General features: G+C 42.7%; 1 protein-coding gene across 1 annotated transcript in view; it reads right to left on the bottom strand.

Annotated features, from left to right (window-relative positions):
* The window catches only part of cemip2 (cell migration inducing hyaluronidase 2), a 114,983-nt gene extending 99,599 nt beyond the window's left edge, over positions 1-15,384 (bottom strand). The window contains exon 1 of the mRNA XM_063049026.1: positions 15,022-15,384. The gene's annotated coding sequence lies outside the window, so the exon portion shown is untranslated. The remainder of the gene's footprint in view (positions 1-15,021) is intronic.
* Between the last annotated feature and the right edge of the window lie 2,476 nt (positions 15,385-17,860).

The following is a 17,860-nucleotide window of genomic DNA, read 5'->3' as shown; positions in this document are numbered from 1 at the left end:
CATGGACCAATATTGCAAACTTGGTCAGATGCTGCTTTCAAGTGGTAGGAAAGTGAGTCTTGCTACCTCAGCAAGCACTCAAGGTGAACAGCAGAGCTAGAATTAAACATCAGCGAGAGAGCCATGCAGCATTATGGATTAGATAGAGGGTTAGGGAGAGAGACAGAAAACTGGGGCAATGTGCAAGAGAAGCATAATCGAACTCTGGGCTGTTGAACTTCATTTGCTGTGAAGGAGTCTGCTGTGCTTGTGGATTCAATTCCCACTGCAGAGATCTAAACACAAAGATTAAGTTGGGTGACTCGCCATAGAAGGCATCGAGGAGTATGGAGAGAAGTGAGAATATCGTGCGATACTGAGGTAGAGAACCGACCATATTGAATGGTGGAGGAGAGGGAAACCGAAGAGATTATTCTGGCTCTCTTTTAGTGGTTCAGTATTGAAGAGGAGAAGATACCAGAAAGGCTGACTGGTTGGGACACATCCCATCCCAGGTTAGTGAAAAGGAAATAGTGATGCTTGCAATTCTCCTCCTGGTTACATCGGCGATGACAGAGGACTACAAAATAGGAAACAACAAAATCACTGGGGGGGGAAAAGTAATACCAATACATGCCAAGCAGCTGCCAGCATAGATTAGATGGGCTGAATGATCCCCATTATATGACATATTTTCCATGCAATACTGCACAATATTTTGAGACAAAACTGTGTTACACAAAATCAAGATTCCACCCAAGGCCAATATTCCTTGGTTCTTCAAGTCAATTTAAGATAAACTAAACGTGCTTGTCAAAGCAACAAACCATATTCACAAAGGATATTAATACTGAAATGTTAACTCCACAGATGTTATTTGAGTGCTTCCAGAGTGTTCTGTTTTATAACAAAGTAAACTTTTCCAGTTTTAATTCTCAGTCTGGTTACTCGCCCAGTGCATCCGATTCCCCCAGATACACAAGGAACAACCACAAACACAATGGGTTTACCACAGATATCATGTAAATAAAAATGGCTAAAAGTCCCAAACCAGCCATAATTGAGTTTCAGCAGAGAGGAAGTGATGATTAGGTGACTCCAAGGATGAAGATCTGGCTGTTTAAATAGCATTATGAAGCTGTATGTTTTGCAATTGGTTGCCATTTTTGAATGTCACCCTGAGTGGCCCAACTCATAGCTGGATTCAGGAAAAACAGAAAATGTCTAGCCTACTAGATAGAATGTTCCTTGATTCCCACCACTTAACCCCACACCTACGGGGTTCCCTTCTCCTGTCTAGAGAACTATGCACTCCAACTACAGCCTGGTGATAAAAGCCTCCCTGCTGAAGACTCCTCGATCCGGTTATATAATAAACTGCGACAAGAGCCAGTGCTCACAACCCACTGCTAAATCTACAGCTCCAAGGAAACACTCCCCTGAGCAAGCCGGTTCCACTTCTCCTCAAGTTATAAATCAGTCTATCTTGCCTACCCAAGGTTACAATCTACCTTAAATCCTGCGCTAAAATAACTATTGAATACCACAGAAAAAGGGGAAACCTTCTGATTAAACCAGAACTTAATCTGAAGCACAAACCCTAATTCTCTCTATTGGTGCTACATAACCTACCAAGCTATTCCATCCTTTTCTGTTTTTACTAGATAGCAGGCAAGTCAGCACAATATATCTGCTTTGACGTTTATGCTCCACACAAGCTCATCTACGTGCCCTGGCTTTACATCAGCAAGCCCTTCTAGAGCAGGGGTTCCCCCAACCTGACCTCTTGCTTTATGGTATTGCTCCATGGCATGAGAAAGGTTGGGGACCCCTGTTATAGAATCACAATCAGATTTATAATCACTGACATATATCGTGAAATTTGTTCCCAGTTCCTCACTCTCTGGTGAAGAAGTTTTCTGTGATCTCCTTCTTGGAATTAAGAGCAAAACTCAACATAAAAATCTGGAGGAATTCACCAGGTCAAACAGCATCTATGAAGAGGAGTAAATAGTTGATGTTTTGGGCTGAGACACTTGATTAGGACTGGAAGAGAAGGGGGGAAGAAGCCAGAAAAAGGAGAGAGGGGAAGGAATGCAACCTCCTCTTTGTTGCAAGTAACTCTGGTTACCAATGCTGATGGCCTCTAGCATTAATGCTGCCCATAAGCACAAATGTTCTGCGCCAATTCAGTTTGAGAGGGGAGAATAAAACATTAAACAGTACAGTACGATAATAAAAGAGTTTCCAAAATTCCTCCTCAAATTCTAGGAGTCAAACTTCACAATGTAATTAAATGCTCCCTCTCTTCCACAGAAATTAAATCATTACTTCAGCAATTTCTCAAAAATGTTACTGCAATCAAAACTCAAAAAAACACAACAGTTTTCATTGTTAGCAGATTAGCAGTCAGGAACTCCTGCCCACACGAAAAGCAGCAGAGTCAGCTATGGTACCACAGGTCAGTCGCCTGACTTAATTAGAAGGTTATGGGTTCAAGTCTCACTCCGAGGTCTCGAGCACAAAACTCCAGCCTAGTGTTCCTGTGTAGAACTGAAGAAATACACTACTGCCATACTGATGGCGAAGTCTACAGGTCCTATATACCCATAGACTTTGCCATCAGTATGGCAGTAGTAAGGCTCCCCAGAACCCACAGCACTGGTGTGGTAACAAGCCACCTCTTCCGAAGTATTACCAAAGGAAAATAACACTGGTTTCAACTGACAGCAAATCATTTTAAGATCAGAATCTACTCTCAATGAACAGTCCTCCGTGAACCCAGCAATTAGATAACTAGTTCCTCTTTCATTTCCTAATTTACATTGATAAATAGCTACCATATATGTATTTGCAAATTTGACTATCATTGGTGAATCCAACAGAACGGAGTCAGCTCTGAAACCAACAGCCTGCCCCTTTCCAACAAACACAAGTCCTCAGCAACAGGTACACTTAAAGTGAAAGAGTCACTGAGTTGGCCCACCATATCCATCCTAACCTTTTTGCCCAACTGCACTAATCCCATCTGCTCACATAAAGACTCTATTCTTCTATGCCTTGCTTATTTAGACTGACATGCCTTTAAATTCAAGTGTAGTCATTGTATCGGACTCCACCACCTCCATTAGCAATGTATTCCAAACATCAACCACTCTGTGAGAAGGTCCTGCAGATCACCTTTAAAATTCCTACCTCTTGCCTTAACCCATGCTCTCTTATTATTGGGATCGCTACCATCAGAAAAAGGTATTGCTCATCTCCCAGGGCTGAAATGGCTACCACAAGGAGGCATAGTTTTAAGGTACTTGGAAGCAGGTACAGAGGAGATGTCAGGGGTAAGTTTTTCCACACACAGTGTGGTGGGTGTGTCGAATGCACTGCCAGCAACAGTGGAGGAGGTGGATACAATACAATCTTTTAAGAGACTCTTGGATAGGTAGATGGAGCTTAGAAAAATAGAGGGCTATGCACTAGGGCAGTGGTCCCCAACCTCTGGGCCGTGAAGCGTGCAGGGGTACAGCAGTAGCTGGAGTGCACCCAGCACATCTTTAAGAAAAAAGCTGAAATAAACAAGCTAATTAATTAGGTGCCGCCCAGAAGCCAGTCTTCATTAGAGGAACTGAGGTGGAGAGGGTCAATAACTTTAAATTCTTCAGCATTAAGGATTGACGTTTCTCTCTGAAAAGTGTCAGAGGATCTGTCCTGGGACCAGCACGTAACTGTCATTACAAAGAAAGCACGGCAGCACCTATACTTCATTAGAAGTTTGTGTAGATTCAACATGTCACCTCGATCCTGACAGCCCTGTCTTTTCAGCCTGTCTGGGCTGTCATTTAAATTGACCAAACAATGGAACAGCTAAAGGCTCCAACGCCCTGAAAAGAGGAGTGAACATCGCGTAGAGCAAGTGAAATCGGCAATCACCTCTGATCTGGCCCGACATTTACGTGCTGGACGGCACCTAATTAATTAACTTGTTTATTTTGGCTTTCTTCTTAAAGATGTGCTGGGTGCACTCCGGCTACCGCTGCACCCCTGCATGTTTCGCGGCCCGGTATCGGTCCACGGCCCAGAGGTTGGAGACCACTGCGCTAGGGTAATTCTAGGCAATTTCTAGAGCAGGTTACATGGTTGGCACAACATTGTGGGCTGAAAGATCTGTAACGTGCTGTAGAGTTCTATATTCTATCCCATCTATGGCCTTCATAATCCTACCAATTTGCCCCTCAGCTGATCTAATCTCTCCCCATCAATGAAAGTCCTCTAATCCTGGCAATATATCTGCACTCTCTCCAGCACAATCAATTCTTCCTATAGTCTGTGGCAACCAGAACAGTGCACAGTATTCCAAACGCAATCTAGCCCCTGTGCTTTGTAAAGTCCCAACATATCATCATCATTACATGCTGCGTCTTGTAACGTGGGTGATTATGGTCTACGACCATAATTGTTCTTCGCAAATTTTTCTACAGAAATGGTTTGCCATTGCCGCCTTCTGGGCAGCGTCTTTACAAGACGGTTGACGCTAGCCATTATCAATACTCTTCAGAGTATCGCCTCCCTGGCGTCAGTGGTCGCATAACCAGGACTTGTGGCATGCATCAGCTGCTCATACGACCACCCATCACCTGCATCCATGGCTTCACGTGACCATCGGATATATGTAACTCCTATTTGACAAATCACCATTAAAAGAACATCTCAAAACAGAGTGAATTTATAAGTCCAATTACTGTTGCTAAGATGGAAACAATTTGCAAAAAGTACCCCAAACTTGATGAAACTCTTAGTAAAATTTTAAAAAGTTAAAAAAATGCTGCAAAAGCTCTGTAACTCAGGCTGCTTCACTTTCCACTGTTGCTGTCCAAATTGCTGAGCACTTGAGCATTTTCTGCTTTCATTTCATACTTCCATCATCTGCACCTCTATGACATTCAGTTGTCTCTGTTAGTGATACTAATTATAAACTAGGTCACCAACCACCATGCAGCTCTCTCCAGTGTTAGCTGAATAACTTCTCCAAATGCCATCATTCTGATGTGATGAGGAAAAGGTTTTTTTTTGTAAATTACATGTTCACCCCTTTGAGGTATTGACTGACATCCTGAATATTTTCAGGAATTGTTTATTTCCAGCACAATCCATTTATGGTATTGTATTGTGATATTTATACAAAGGAACAGTCAAAGGGCAGGCCAAGGAAGATTCATCACTCATTAGGTGGGTTTTGTTTGCTACTGCAATGATTTCAAAGCCTTCGCCTCCCTCTGAGGAGATGAATGGTCAATCCGGGCTGAGGTCCAAGTTGGTACTGTACCAGCTACCACTTGCCACCTTACTGTGTTTCATACTGCTGGTAGCAACTATATCAGATACCACCAGCACAAAGTTCACCGCCCTGAATGCCAACCAAGTACCCCACTACAGGGTCTCCTCACTCAGAGTCCGTGGATTAAGCAAACACACGTGGGCAGCCAGCGCTGTGTTATTTACTTCCTCCGAAGGTTAATGAAATTCAGCATGTCCCCACTGACACACACAAATTTTTATAGATGAATAGAAAGCATCTGTCCTGATGCATCACAGCCTGTACAGGAACTGGTCTGCCCAAGAACGCAAGGAACTGCAGTAACTGGTGGAAGCAGCTCAGCACATCACAAAAACCAACCACCCCTCCATGGATTCTGTCTACACTTCCCACTCCCTCAGGAAAGCAGAAAGCATTATCAAAGACAACTTCCACCAGAGCCATTCCCTCTTCTTCCTAATTTCCTGAAGATATAAAAGCCCGAGAATATATCAGGCTCAAGGACAGCATCCATCTTAATGTCACCAGTGGAGCCAACACACTTGACGACTATTATACCACTTACTGTGCCATCCCACACCCGCACTTCAGAAAATCTGATCACCTGGCTGTTCTTCTACTCCCAGTACACAGGCAGAGACTAAAGACCGCAGCACTAAGCACTAGTGATGAGGACCCAGAAGATATAGTCAAGAGAGGTGGCAGAGCACTTTGAGTCAGTGGACTGGATAATATTAAGGAATTCATCTTGGAATCTAAATGAATTTGCCACAGTTGTCAACAACGCCATCAAGACCTGTGTGGATGAATGTGTGCCTTCAAGAACACACCAGACATACCCAAAGCAAAAGCCGTGGATGAACCAGGAGATTCGTAGTCTCGAGTGGCATTCAAGACCAGTGAACCAGAACTATGCAAGTCGTCCAGATACGGCCTACCGATCTACAGAAACCCATTTTAAAAGCGGAAAAAAACACAATTCTGATTGAACTTGGAGAAGGAATTGGATGCACGTCAGCGCCGGCAGGGTTTGCAGGCCATTGCTTCCTGCAAGGTGAAACGTAACATCCTGAATGGTTGTGATGCTTCGCTCCCAGATGAGCTCAATGCCTTTTATGCGCATTATGAAATGGACAATAAAACGACACCTGTGCAAATCCCTGCAACATCTGGTGACCCTGTGATCTCTGACTTGGAGGCTGACATCAGAACATCTTTCAAGAGGGTGAACGTTCACAAGGCGTCAGACGCTGATGCCATACCTGGTAGAGCACTGTAAACCTGTGCCAACCAACTGCTGGGAGAGTCAAGGGCATCTTCAATCTCTCACTGCTGCATTTGAAGATTCTCAGCTGCTTCAAAAAGGATGACAATTGGACAAATGCCCAAGGAGAGCAGGGTGAACTGTCTCAATGACTATTGCCCACTTGCACTCTCATCTACAGTGAAGTGCTTTCAAGGGGTGTATCATGGCCAGAATCCACTCATGCTGAAGAAAGGATCTGGACCCGCTGCAATTTGCCTATTGCCACAATAAGTCTGCAGCGGCTACCTCACTGGCTATCCACTTCGCCTTGGATCACCTGGATAATAGCAATACTTACGTCAGGCTGCTGTTTATTGATTACAGTTCAGCATTCAATACCATCATACCCTCAGTTCTAATGAATCAGCTCCCAATCATGGGCCTCTATACCGTTATCTACAACTGGATCTTTGACTTCCTCATTGGGAGGCCACAATCAGTACAGATCAGAAATAATATTTTTTTCTCGCTGACAACAAACACCAATGCTACTCAAGGATGCGTGCTTAGCCCACTGCTCTACTCTCTCGCACTCCACCCCCATGACTGTGCGGCTAAGCACAGATCAAACAACATCTATAAATTTACCGATTAGACAACCACTGTTGGCAGAATTTCCGATGGTGATGAAGAAGTGGAGAGGAGTGAGACAGATCAGTTCATTGAGTGGTGCTGCAACAACAACTTTGCACTCAGCATCAGTAAGACCGAGGAATTGATTGTGGACTTCAGGAAGGGGAAGTTAAGGAAACGCACACCAGTCTTCAATGAGGGATCAGCAGTGGAAAGGGTGAGTAGTTTCAAGTTCCCAGGTCTCAACATCTCTGAAGATCTGTTCTGGGCCCATCATGCTGATGCAATTACAAAAAAAGTATGGCAGCAGCTATATTTCATTAGGAGTTTGAGGAGAACTGGTATGTCACCAACAACACTTACAAATTTCTGCAGATGTACCGTGGAAAGCATTCTAACTGGTTCCATCACTGCCTGGTATGGAGGGGACCACTGCACAGGGTTGATAAGAGATCGACAAATACATACCTTATTGAAATTTGTAATTTTTATGTACTGTACTGCCGCGGCAAAACAAATTTCACGACATATGCCAATGACATTGAACCCGATTCTGACTCTTGAATAGACATCCTTTGTGATAAGATGAACTTTCAATCCCTTAATCTTGCTCAGCATGGCCTTTGCACCTTATTTCTCTACTGAAACTACCCTTTCTCTGTAACTGTAACAGTATACTCTGCAGGCTGTTATTGCCTTTCCCTTTGTACCTCCTCAATGTACAGATTTAGGAATGGTCTATATTGATGGCACAAAAAACAAAGCATTTCACTGTACCTCAGTGTACGTGACAATAATAAAGCAATCACCAATTGTTGATACTTAATCATATTGCTTTGTGCAACCTCAAAACACATCTCAGAAGTTCAAATGTTCAATTCCAAGTGCACAAAACAACAGATAGAAATGTACTAAAACCAGTGACACCAACAGAAACAATTAGCCCTTGCAGTCAAAGGTCACAGGTGGTTCCTCACTTCACCATGCCAGAGTGGGTTTTTTTTTGAAGGAGTTATCACATTAGTCCCGTACCCTGCCCCCCCCCCGTTCCTTCTACATGTCACTGCAAGTGTACCTAATTCCCTTTGGAATGTTCCCGATGAATCTGCCTTTGCTGTCCTTTCAGTGCATTAGTCAATTCCTCTCCTCCTCTTCCTGTAGTTTGCATAAGATTACATCAATTATACACCACAGACTCAGGCCTATCAGCACAATCAGCCCAGTTTGGCTTTGAGGCTCCCCTTGAATTCTCCAGTCTTTCCCACCCTATTTGCATAATCCTCTCTTTCTACCCCCCAACTCTACTGCCACTCCTTGAAAGTGCTTTTACAATTCAGTGCAATCTCTCTCTCTCTCGCAATGAATTCCACATTCTCAGTGCTCTGTAGGTAACAAGGTTTCACCCAAATTCTCGACTGGACTTCTAGGTGACTGTCTTATAGTGATAGATGCTAGTAGGATACTTCCTCGCATTCTGTGTCAAGACCTTCTACAATTTTAAAGCCCTCTACTCAGTTGTTTTCTCAAGAGACCCAGTTAACTTAATGACAAATATCTGAAATCTGTGTCCTCTAATTACCAAACTTGTTCCTTCATCCTTGGTTTTCCCAGAAGAACAATACCAGCTTTTCTTGGCTCTCTGTCAAGCCCCAATTGTTCATCTCTGCTACCTCTGCAGTAGGTTTAGTACCTTGGGACTGGACAGGGACCTCACAGCTCCAGTGATTCCTGCCCTCAATTCGGATTCAGAATCAGGTTTATATCCCTGATGTGTGATGTGAAAGGTGTTATTTTGCAGCAGTAGTACAGTGCAAGCCTTAAATGGTCAGTTACAGAAATAAAAGTGCAAAAGATGAATAACAAGGCAGAATTCATGGATTTATGGATTATTCATAAACGATGGCAGAGGGGAATAAGCTGTTCTTAGAACATTTGGTGTGGGTCTTCAGGCTCCTGTACCTCCTCCCCATGAGTGTGAGTGCTGTCTGTTTGGAGATTGTTCTTTGACAGTGTAGGTTTCCTCTGGGTGCTCTGGCTTTGTCCCACGTCAGAAAAACGAACGAGTTATACTTTATACTTTATTGTCGCCAAACAATTGATACTAGAACGTACAATCATCACAGCGATATTTGATTCTGCGCTACCCGCTCCCTGGATTACAAATCGATAGTAAATATTAAAAATTTAAATTATAAATCATAAATAGAAAATAGAAAAATGGAAAGTAAGGTAGTGCAAAAAAACCTAGAGGCAGGTCCGGATATTTGGAGGGTACGGCCCAGATCCGGGTCAGGATTAGTAGCTTAAATCAGTTCTTGTAATTTTCCCCTTGCTTGCAATCTAAAGTGGTAGAATTTAGGGGGCAGTTATGGAAATGTGAGGAGAAAAACCTGGACTGGTGTAAATGGGGAACGATATCTCGCATGGATTCAGTGCACTGAAGGGCCTGTTTCTATATTGTAGATGTCAGAGACTCTAAATTTCATCTCAAAACTTTTCCGAGTTTGATTTCTGATGAGATGATTCAATAAAATTTCCAACGCAATAGAATAATGCAATTGTCCAATCGATACAGCATACAACTACATGTAGCCATCTTTCAATCCTGACTATGAGTGATAAGACTGTGATAAGCTCTTTTCTTACTAAAAAGCAGAGAAAAATCCAACATATGCAATGCCTCTAGAGCATTTTGTTTGTGTCTTTAAAAAGAGAACTAAAATTCACCAGCGCAGATAAATGTGCAGACATCCAAGAAAAAAAATGTTCACAACTTCAAGACATCCAAAACCCTACACCACAATGTAATGCGGCTTTGAATTTGTGAACACAAAGCTAACAGGCTTCATCTGTGAAGGGGATAAACAATTAAGGTTTGGGTCAAGCCCCTTTACTAGAACTGGAAAACAGAGAAAGCAAGATAACAGAGAGAGGGCTGAAGGATGAAGGGAACATCATTGATGGGGAGGCCAGTGTCGCAATGGGGATATTGATGTTAGTATTCTTGTCGCATATACTGAGATACATATAAAAGTCTTTTTTCTGCACTCTTCAAGACAGATCATGCCTTAAATAATTACATCAAGAAGGCAAAAAGAAAACAAAATGCAGTTAAAATTCAGCACAGATAGACAAAAGCATATGAGAGATCCAGTCAAGTGGGATACAAGTTATCCTTGGGCCCAGTGGTATGTGCTGCGGTGTCTTCTGCCTGATGGGGAGGGGAAGAAGAGAGAAGACAGCTCTAACACAGTTAGAGACCGGCAGGTATGATGCTGTGGGCATACTGAGTCGAGGCTGAAAGAAGATGATAGTTGGGAGCATAATGTTCAAGGATACACCTCGTATCAAAAGGACACACAGGGAGTCAGAGGGGTTGGGTTGGCTCTGTTGGTAAAAATGAAATCAAATTCTTAGAAAAAAGTGACATAGGATCTGAAGATCCTATAGTATCCTTGTGGGTAGATTTAAGAAACTGTAAGACTAAAGAGAACCCGATGGGAGTTGTATGCAGACCCCCAAACAGTAGCCTGGATGTAGGATACAAATTACAATGGGAGATAGAAAAGGCCTGTAAAAAGGGCAACGTTATGATAGTGAAGTGGGGTTTCAGTATGCAGGTAAATTTAGACAGCCTTTTAGATCAGCTTTTTGTTTGGCCCACTCAGGGAAAAGCAATTCTGGATTGGGTGTTGTATAAAGAACGAGATTTGATTAGGCAAAGAAACTCTAATGAGGTAGTAATCATAAGATGATAGAACTCACCCTGCAGTTTGAGGGGGAGAAGCTAGTGTCAGATGTACCTATATTACAATGGAGTAAAGGGACTTATAGAAGCACAAGAGAGGAGCTGGCCAAAGTTGATTGGAAGCAGAACTATCAGGGATGACAGCAGAGCAGCAATGGCTGAAGTTTCTAGGGGCAATTTGGAAGGCACTGTATAGATATGTCCCAAAGATGAATAAGTATTCTAAAGGGAAAATGAGGCAACCATGACTGACAAAGAAAGTCAAAGACAGCAAGACAGCAAAAAAGCAAAAGAGGCATACAATATCGCAAAAATTACTGGGAAGGTAGAGGATTGGGAAGCTTTTAAAAACTAACGGAAGGCAACTAAAAGAAACTATAAGTAGAGAAAAGATGAAATATAAAGGCAAGCTACTTTGAGACCACTTAAGAAGAATTTAATCTGTGTCAAAATGGTCAATAACCAGAGGGCACCTAAACCAGTGAAAAAGGATGGTTCTTTTACAAAAGAAACAGCACGTTGTTGCGGTCAGGACTGTGTAAGCAGACCCAGCAGCAACTTTCAAAAGGAAATTGAGTATAAAAATTTGTATGGTGGAAAACTTTCATGGCTGTGAGAAAGGAACAGAGTGGGACCAACTGGAGGGCTCTTCCAAGTAGTTGGCTGAGGCACAATGGGCTAGTTAATTGCTTGGAACTCTTACAGCAGAAAAATGTTCCAAAAGCACACACCAAATGTGATGATATTTCACAAAGGCAATTCCTGTTGTGGCATCTTTAACAATGACCAAAGTAAGGTGAAATTGGTACCAAAGGCTGTGTTGCACAGCTCAGTTTAAGATTAGGAGTCATAGTGTGATGAAAACCAGAGATACTGAGCCAAAGAGTTAACTTCCTAAACTGAGGCATTGTGTTTTCCTATGAGCCACGACCAAAGACAACTGCCGTGACCTTTATCCAAATATACATCCTAAAATTTTAGTTTTAACTTGTCTCTTTTACTTAGGACAATACAGGAGAGGGACAGGCGCTTCGGCTCACACTTAGCTAATGACACCTTATTAAACTTATCCCTTCTGCCTGCACATGCTCCATATTCATCCATTCCCTGCATACCCACATACATGTCCAAGAACCTTTTAAATGCTTCTATCATACCCTGCTTACATATGACTGCATGGCCAAACACCTGTGTAATCACATGGTCAAGTTCGCCACTGACACAACAGTCTTTGCCAGTAATGATGAGCCAGTCTACAGAGAGGAGGTTGAAGAGGCCTAGTGCCAGGCAAGTAATCGTTTCCTCACTGTCAACAAGACAAAGGGATGGTTATCGACTTCAGGAGAACTCACACCCCTCTTTACATCAGTGGCACGGCAGTAGAAACTGAGCAGTTTCAAAATCCTGGGAGTGCACATCTCGCACAACCTCTCATGATCCCAGAACACATTCCACACTATCAGGAAAGTTCACCAGCTCCTATACTTTGTGAGAAAGCTGAGGAGAGCAGGACTAGACACACCTATACTTGCAACATTCTACAGTAGAGAGCATCCCACTGAGCTGCATGGTACTGAAAGCACACTACAGCAAACAAGAATGCTCTACCACAGGTAGTCAAAAACTGCCCAATGCATCACTGGCACCAGCTTACCCCCATCGAGCACTTATATGCAGAAAGGTGCCGGAAAAGGGCCACATCACGAAGGATCCCACCCACCTTGCTCACGGACTGTTTGTCCCACTCCCATCAGGGAAGAGGCTATGTGACATCCAAGCCAGGACCACCTGCTTCAAAAACAGTTACTTTCCCCAAGCAGCAAGGCTGATCAACATCTCCACCTACTCACCCACGCCTCCACACACCCAATTAACACTGCTGTATCATTTCCTGTCAGTCACCTTATGTACAGACACTCCTGTATGTATTGTCAATTTATGGTCATACAATGTATAAGCTACTGTACCTTATGTATGTATGTTTATTGTGTTCTTTACCTTATTGTGCGGCATTGGATACAGAGTAACAATTATTTTGTTCTCTTTTACACTTGCATACTAGAAATAACAAAACAATCTTGAATTATATCTGCCTCCACCACCATACCTGGCAGCCATCACTCTACAAAAACAAAATGCTCTGCACATCTCAGGGCAGGCATTTAAGGTGAGAAGGTGAATGTTCAAAGGAGAAAAGCATAGTGGCTGGGTGCCCTGTCTCTGCCTCCCATAATTTTATAAGCTTCTATCAGTCTCTCCTCAGCCTCTGCCATCCCAGAGAAATCAACACAGGTTTGCCAGCCTCTCCTCATCACGCATGCTATCTAATCCAGGAATGGTGCTGGTCAAACTCTCCTGCAGCCTATGTAAAGCCTCTGACATCCTTCCTATAATGGGATGACCAGGACTGAATGCGATGTTCCCCCAGATGGGCCCTAATCAGAGTGCTGCTTCCATGATCCACCAGCTGAGGAATAGGGTTTGACATGGTGCCCAAGACAAGCTACTGCATTGCTTTTACATCCATTTCCAAGCCTCCCTGTGGCACTTAGTCACTGGCACTCTTACTTCTGGGACCATGAGATAGAGTGCATCCACAAGGGAGGGTAGATGGGGCCTTGGATTAGTGTCTCACCTGAAAGATTGTCACCAAAACATTTCCTCGCTGCTGTACTGGAGGTCAGCCTGGATTATATACCAACACTGGACTTGAACCTACAACCTTCAAACCCAAGAGAGTTCCAGTGACTGCAACACAGACCCCCGGAAAATTACTTAGCACACTATCACAAGGCATTAACTCAGAATCATTGGAAAACGGTTAAATATGATTACAAGAAAAACAAAAGGCGTATATTTAATATAATCAGCAAAATGACATTAAAATTTGGTGTCAGGTGGAATGCACGATCAGAAGGGCCAGGTAAAGCAGATTAGAGAGGAAGCTCACTAAGTAAGGGAAAAAATGCAAACCAAGAGTTGAGTTAGCTCAAGAGTTCTTTCAGAGCGCCTCTGTAACTTCCAGGGTTCCAAAACTGCCCACACAATCCACTGGGAGCTCACTGCAGTGCAGATAGGCATACCACCAAGGCTAAGTCTAGGGTTACTGTGGAGAAGCCAAGTTCCAGGATCTGAATCACACCTAAAAAACTCATGTCCTAAGGGAATTCTGACCATTGCTTTTTAAAAAGCGTCTGCTTACGTTCGTATCAAAGAATGAAAGAATGAAAGATCAAAGAGGAAACTTACGCGACTCGTGCAAATTGCTTCTTTTTGGTTTCCAAAGAAAGCAATGGTATATACAGCTGTTACAATTTAGATTGCACGGTATCTCCATAGACTGACCCAATGTAGAATAATACTGAGCATGTTATGGCTTTTTGAGAGAGATCAAACTCTCCTATTCTTTCCGATAACAAAATTACCTCAAGTATTTATTTAAAACTTGACGTGTTTGCGTCAAGTATTTATCAATTCCCTTCTGAAAGCGATTAATTCGAGAGCAATGCTCTGTCATTTGACACACTACAATGCTGCTTAGAACAAAATTCCCATCTCATTTTTCGTTCTCCTGCCAATAGACTCCCAGCTAGTGCCTGACACTCCTAGCACACCGGGAAGCTGTTTCGCCCTATTTGCTGGGCGACTTGTCACATCCTCACTGATGAGGGGAAGGGAGGTGGGGGATGGGCAACACCCTTGTTCATAAGAAACAAAAGGAGGTGAAGGAACATCACGCAGACCTCTTTATCTTTCCTACCAATTCTCCAACCATGTTATACTCGTAACAAAATAATACCACTTGTATCTCGACTCCGTGTAAGGTGACTGCCCCCAAGTACCCACCGACACACACATACAGCAATCTCTCCAACTCATTCAGCTTACTCGATTGTCATTTTCACCAGAGTGTAATGAAATTCCCTGTTCATGTGAAGTTCAAGGATTAAATTGATAAATAATAAATTCATTAACTATAGCGACAGTGGGGCAAAACTAGTTTTGAAATCCGTACCAGACGTATCTATGCCGTTGTCTGAACTTTCTAATGTTCAGACCACAGGATTATCAGATGGGACTGGGGGAGGGGTGGTATTTCCTTACCTTATTAAGATGTGCAGCGTTTTATTTAAAATACACACACGGGATGTTACGATGTGTCAAAGTCACTGGCCTTCATGATCGGCACACGGCTCTCAGCATCTTCTTCAGAGCCGTTCACGTCCTCGGCAGTGGAGTGCCTTTTATTCTGGGGCGGAGTGTCGCTGGTGGCTGTTCTAACCTCCTCCGGCCGCTACATCGCAACATGCGCCCCAAAACTCGGCTTCCCGCTTCTAAGTTGTGATTCCTTTAACTTTCCTAAACTCCAAAACTTTTGTGTGTGCACGAAAGAAAGAGAAAAGGAGAGAAACCCTCCTCTCGCCTTGATCCGAGTCAGGGCAGTGCATAGGAAAAGGAAGTGTAGAGAGTTCGGATTGGGTTAAATCAGCCACACGAATAAGGTGGGGTTTCGCTTTGTCGTCATAGATTTTTTTTCGCTCTGGTGGTAAATCATTCTTTCTCATTTCCATCCAGAAACGAGTAACTGACGACCTCTAATGGGCATCTCATGTATATCCAACCCCATTTTATACAGCTTCTCCCGACTGCAATGTAAATACCGTGTTGATGTCCCTTGTAATGAATCGCTTTAGCTGGACGAAGCCCTTGGTTTTGATCTTTCTGTAAAAAGGACCAGTGCTGTTGAGGACAGGCAGGCAGTGAGTAATGAGTAGCAGCTGTTCACCAGATTGTTTCCCCACCCTCTCACAAGCCCTCAAAGGCCAATGGCAGCAGGTGCAGAGAACACCACCAGCTGGAGGCTCTCTTACAGACATGACACCATCCAGACCAGTCTATCACTGTTAACGGGCAAAAAGCCTGGCTCCCTACTCAACGGCGTACTGGCAGTGCCAATGACCTCATGGTGATCGTGCTTGTCCTCTGGCTGTTTGTCTGTCCTGTTCAGTGCGGTTTTTCACTGATTCCATTGTGTTCCTTTTGTTTACTGTGTATGCCCGCAAGAAAACAAATCTATGCACCTTGATAATAAATTGACTCACTTAGACTTTGAAAAGGCAATCATTGACAGACAATAAATTCTGGCCTTGCTAGCAGCCGTCACGTGTGAAGATTTTTTTTTAAATCTCTATGCCTATACTAGTGGGATTTGTGCCGTGGGATAAATTGCTGCTGAATTTGTTGTGCAGGAAATGTATGATTCACATGCACAGATGAATAGAGTAGTTGGAGAAACGACATGTCTTCCAACAGCTGGCTACTTCTCTTCTTGTTTCTTTATGTTGTTGTACATTGTCTGATTCACAGAATCAGAATCAGAACCGGAACCAGGTTTAATATCATTGGCATTTGTCCTGAAATTTGTTGTCTATGCAGCAGTATTACAATACAATACATAATAATAGAGAAAAAAACTGAATCACAGTTAGTATATATTAAGTAGTTAAATAATTATTGCAAAAATAAAAAATGTACTGAGTTAGTATTCATGGGTTTAGTATTCAGAAATCAGATGGCAGAGGGGAAGAAGCTGTTCCTGAATCGTTGAATGTATGCCTTCAGGTTTTGGTACCTCCTTCCTGACGGTAACAGTAAGAGCATGTCCTGGGTGATGGGGTCTTTAATGACAAATGCCACCTTCTAAATGTCCTAGATACTACGGAGCCTAGTGTCCATGATGGAGCTGACTAAGTTTACAACTCTCTGCGGCGTATTTTGATCCTGTGCAGTAGCCTGACTCTGCAAACCAGATGGTGACGCTCTTAAATAGGCACATCAATGACAGAAAAATAGAGGGTGACGTACCAGGTACAACAGAGCTAAAAAGTGAGCAAGAATGTTATGTGGTGTGACGATAACAGGGATAATATGAACCAGGCTGCAGATGATCAGCAGTACCAATTCACTGCTACTACACTGGATTTGTAAGTGAAGTCGGCAGGAGCTGATTTTTTAGTCTATCTCATGCTGACAGTAGATAAAGAAAGAGCTAACAACATTTAATGATCATTTGAACCAAATCCCTTACTCACTCTTCCTTCAGTTAGTCCTGACGAAGAGTCTCGGCCTGAAACGTCGACTGTACCTCTTCCTATAGATGCTGCCTGGCCTGCTGCGTTCACCAGCAACTTTGATGTGTGTTACATGTGAATTTATATAGAAAGTAGTTTTTTTATCTCAGTAAATGCAAATTGCTTATAACTTATTAAAGAAAAGATGGGAGCAATTTAGAAACCAGAGAGACCTGAAAATTTTGCAGGGCTTAAGTCATTCCTGGCATGGCACAGTACTCTCCTAATTTTTTGCCATGTTTACAACAATCCTGATACCGTTACATCAATGAATGAAAAAGCTATGAAAAAGATTTGGGGGAAAGGACAGTGAATTTTGTAAGACCAATGTAAGGCAATTGAGACTGTGTTAGTTCATTATGATCCATCACGCACCTGATGCTTCGAATTGTTGTTCAGAGATGTAAGCCATCATGTAATGAATGATAATCAAGAAAAATCCAAAATCATAAACATTATTTAAGAGTGAAAGAAATAACCCTTAAAATGAGAAAGAGGTGTTTGATTTTCTTTGGAGTATTAAGGTTTCATCAATTCTTTCTGATACCTTCTACACTGGTCATGGACCAAAATTTTTTATTAGCATATCTTGGTCATCTGGCAGAAATAACATCAAGAATGCCAGTGTGACCCATTCTTTTATCTCAATATGATTATACCAGTGAACATAAAAGATCAAAACAATATACCAATGCAAACAATGTGTGTTACTTGAATTTCCAGCATCTGCAGAACACCTGCAACTTTTATATACCAATGCAGATGTGTTGCCAAATGAAAATTCAGATATAGGGACGAGGAGCATGATCTTC

This window comes from Mobula hypostoma, chromosome 5 (genome assembly GCF_963921235.1).
Source record: "Mobula hypostoma chromosome 5, sMobHyp1.1, whole genome shotgun sequence".
Lineage (NCBI taxonomy): Eukaryota > Metazoa > Chordata > Chondrichthyes > Myliobatiformes > Myliobatidae > Mobula > Mobula hypostoma.
The sequence above is the reverse complement of the archived record's forward strand: the minus strand, read 5'-3'. Positions and strand labels throughout refer to the sequence as shown.